The following is a 4,488-nucleotide window of genomic DNA, read 5'->3' on the forward strand; positions in this document are numbered from 1 at the left end:
CTTAGTGTAATTAACATGGAAATACTCTCCAAATGGATCTACAGATTCACTGCAATACCTATCAAAATTCCAGCTGTCCTTTTTGGACAAAAAATGACAAGCTGATCCTAAAATTCATATGGAAATGCAAGGGACCCAGAATAGCCAAATCATATTGAAAAACAACAAAATTGTTAGACTGGGATTGTGGCTCACGCCTGTAATCCCAGCACTTTGGGAGGCTGAGGCTGGTGGATTGCTTGAGGCCAGGAGTTCAAGACCAGCCTGGTCAAAATGGCAAAGCTGTCTCTATTAAAAAAAGTAATAACAAAATTGGAGGACTTACACTTCCTAATTTCAAAACTTATTACAAATATACAGTAATCAAGATAGTGTGGTACTGGCATCAAGAGAGACATATAGATCAATGGAATAGGATTGAGAGTCCAGAAATACACAAGTACATTTATAGTCAATTGATTTTTGATTTTTTTTTTTTTTTTTTTTTGAGACAGGGTCTCACTCTGTTGCCTAGGCTGAAGTGCAGTGGCACAACCTTGGCTCACTGCAACCTCCACTTCCTGGGTTCAAGCTATTCTCCTACCTCAGCCTCCTGAATAGCTTGGACTACAGGTGTGTACCACCACAGCTGGCTAATTTTTTTTTTTTTTTTTTTTTTTTTTTTGTAGAGACAGGTTTCATTATGTTGTTCGGGCTGGTCTCGAAATCCTGACCTCAAGTGATCTGCCCGCTTCGGCCTCCCAGAGTGCTGGGATTACAGGTCTAAGCCACTGCACCCCCCGGCCATTTATGGCCAACTGATTTTTAACAAGGGTCCCAAGACCCTTGAGGAAATGATCAACAAGGAAAGAACAGTCTTTTCAAAAAATGTTGCTGGAACAACTGAATATTCACATGCAAAGGAATGAGGGCAGACCCTACCTCACACCACACACAAAAATTGACAAAGTGGATCTTACATTAGGTCTTTGATCCATTTTGAGTCAATTTTTGAACTCTTAGGAGAAAACATAAGTGTAAATCTTCATGAACTTGTATTAGGCAACAATTTCTTAGATATAACACCTAAAACACAAGCAATACTCCCCCCCTCCAAAAAAAGGTAAATTGGACTTCATAAAAATTAAAATCTTGGCCAGGCATGGTGGCTAACACCTGTAATCCCAGCACTTTGGGAGGCCAAGGCAGGAGGATTGCTTGAACCAACAGTTTGAGACTAGCCTGGGCAACATGGCAAAAATCTGTCTCTACAAAAAAAAAAAAAAAAAAAAAAACCTCACAAAAATTAGTCGGGTGTGGTGGTACATACCTGTAGTCCCAGCTATGGGGGTCTGAGGCTGCAGGAGCACTTGAAGCAGGGAGGTCATGGTGGCTCACACCTGTAATCACAGCACTTTGGGAGGCCAAGGCAGGTGGATCGCTTGAGGTCAGGAGTTCAAAACCAGCCTGGCCAATATGGTGAAACCCCATCTGTACTAAAAGTACAAAAAATTAGCCAGGCATGGTGGTGCATGCCTGCAATCCCAGTCACTCGGGAGGCTGAGGCAGGAGAATTGCTTGAACCCGCGAGGCAGAGGTTGCAGTGAGCCGAGATCACACCACTGTACTCCACCCTGAGCGACAGAGCGAGACTCTGTTTCAAAAAGCAAAACAAAACAAAATAAACTTAAAAACTTTTGTCCTCCAAATAATACCATTAAGCAAGTGAAAAGACAAAATGAAGTGGGAGAAAATATTTGCAAATCATGTATCTAATAAGGAGCTTGTGTCTAGAATATGGAAATAACGCTTACGACCAATAATAAAAGGAAAACTCAATTTAAAAATGAGCAAGTGGTCTGAACAGACAGTTTTTTTTTGTTTTGTTTTTGTTTTTGAGACGGAGTCTTGCTCTGTCACCCAGGCTGGAGTTCATTAGTGAGATCTCAGCTCACTGCAACCTCCACCTCCTGGGTCGGGTTCAAGCAATTCTTCTGCATCAGCCTCCCAATAGCTGGGACTACAGGCATGTGTCACCACACCCAGCTTAATTTTTGTATTTTTAGTAGAGATGGGGTTTCACCATATTGGCCGGGCTGGTCTTGAACTCCTGACCTCTTGATCCACCTGCCTCAGCCTCCCAAAGTGCTGGGATTGCAGGCGTGAGCCACTAAGCCCAGCTAAGAGTTCTTCAAAGATATTCACATGGCCCATCAGCACATGAAAACATGTCCAACATCATAAGACATTAGGGAAATGCAAATCAAAATCTCAATAAACACTGCTTTGTAACTCACTAGAGTAACTATAATTAAGACTATAGATTATAGCAGATGTTGGCAACGATGTGGAAAAATTGGAACTGTTTTATGGCTGGTGAAAATGTAAAATAGTGCAGCCCTTTGGAAAACAGTCTGGCAGTTCCTCAAATGGTTAAACATAGAGTTACATATGACCCAGCAACTCTACTCCTAGATGTAAGCCCAAAAGAAATGAAAACATATGTTCCCATAGGAATTTAGCTATAAATGTTTATAGCAGCACTACTTAACCAGAACGTGGAAACAACCGAAATGTCCATCAGCTGATGAATGGATAAATAAAATGTAGTATATCCATACAATGAAATGTTATTCAGCAGTAAAAAGGAATAAAGTAGGATACACTACAATATGGATACCTTGACAACATTATGCTAAGTGAAAGCAGCCAGTCACAAAAGACTAACATTGCATAATTCCACATTAAGGATATGTTCAGAATAGACAAAGCTACAGGGATACAAAGCTGATTAGTGGTTGTCTAGAGCTGAGGTTTAGAGGGTTGGGGAAAAAAAGGGGAGTGACTACTAATGGGTACTGGGTTTTTTTTAGAACATTGTAAAAACATTCTAAAATTATTATGGTTATATTTGCACAACTCTGTGAATATACTAAAAACCACTGAATTTTATGATTTTTTAAATCAAAACAATTTTTTTTTTTTTTTTTGTAGAGGCAGGTTTCTTCACTATGCTCCCCAGGCTGGTGTCAAACTCCAGGCCTCAAGTGATCCTCCTGCCTCAGCCTCCCAAAGTGCTGGGATTACAGGTGCAAGCCACCATGCCCAACCCCACTGAACTGTATCCTTTAAATAGTGAATTGTATGGTATGTGTATTAAATCTCAGTATAGATGTTAACAATTTTTCTCAGTATATACTTGAAATATTATGGACGATTGCCTGTTTATGAAACTGTTGAAAGAAATAGAAGACAAGCTTCCTTTCCAACTTGAACCCGGCAGAATGGCTCCCGCAAAGAAGGGTGGCGAGAAGAAAAAGGGCCGTTCTGCCATCAACAAGGTGGTGACCCGAGAATACACCATCAACATTCACAAGTGCATCCATGGAGTGGGCTTCAAGAAGCGTGCCCCTCGGGCACTCAGAGATTCGGAAATTTGCCATGAAGGAGATGGGAACTCCAGATGTGCGCATTGATACAAGGCTCAACAAAGCTGTCTGGCCCAAAGGAATAAGGAATGTCCCATACCGAATCCGTGTGCGGCTGTCCAGAAAACGTAATGAGGATGAAGATTCACCAAATAAGTTCTATACTTTGGTTACCTATGTACCTGTTACCACTTTCAAAAGTAAGTTCTCCATCCCATAAAGCCATTTAAGTTCATCTAAAAAAAAAAAGAAAAAGAAATAGAAGACAATAAAATTAATGATCTTGTATTCTTTGCCAATGCTTGTTGGTTGAGTGGTAGAAGAGCTTTACAAAGATTTATTGTACTGTTAGCTCCAAGATTATCTTGTAACAAAAAGAATGGTTGTGTCAGGGCTCAGAAAACGATACTCCAGAGTATGGCACTTTGGCATGCTAAGCACTTTGAACTAAAGGAGATTGGAAGGCCTTAGAAGCAGCCTCAGAAGCAAAGTCTTTCTCTGACCTTCTCCTGCCCTCCTGTCTGCTGCCCTTCCTTCTGCTCCAAGGCAAGCCACAGAAACTAGAATTTCGGCTGGGCCTGGTGGCTCACACCTGTAATCCCAGCACTTTGGGAGGCCGAGGTGGGCAGATCACTTGAGGCCACTTGAGACCAGCCTGGCCAACATGATGAAATTCCATCTCTACTAAAAATACAAGAATTAGCCGGGCATCATGATGGATGCCTGTAATCTCAGCTACTTGGGAGGCTGAGGCAGGAGAATCGCTTGAAACTGGGAGGTGGTGGCTGCAGTGGGCCGAGATCGTGCCATTGCACTCCAGTCACTCCAGCCTCAGCAACAGAGCAAGAATCCGTCTAAAAAACAAAAACAAAGGCCGGACACGGTGGCTTATGCCTGTAATCCCAGCACTTAGGGAGGCCAAGGCTGGTGGATCACAAGGTCAGGAGTTCGAGACCAGCCTGGCCAATATGGTGAAACCTCATCTCTACTAAAAATACAAAAATTGGCTGGGCATGGTGGCACAAGCCTGTAGTCCCAGCTACTCAGGAGATTGGGGCAGAAGAATTGCTTGAACCCAGGA

At 42.2% G+C, this 4,488-nt stretch overlaps 1 pseudogene; it reads left to right on the forward strand.

Moving 5' to 3' along the window:
* Nucleotides 1-3,239: 3,239 nt before the first annotated feature.
* On the forward strand, nucleotides 3,240-3,666 carry LOC102119272 (large ribosomal subunit protein eL31-like; annotated as a pseudogene).
* Nucleotides 3,667-4,488: the final 822 nt, after the last annotated feature.

Source organism: Macaca fascicularis, chromosome 7, assembly GCF_037993035.2.
Source record: "Macaca fascicularis isolate 582-1 chromosome 7, T2T-MFA8v1.1".
NCBI lineage: Eukaryota > Metazoa > Chordata > Mammalia > Primates > Cercopithecidae > Macaca > Macaca fascicularis.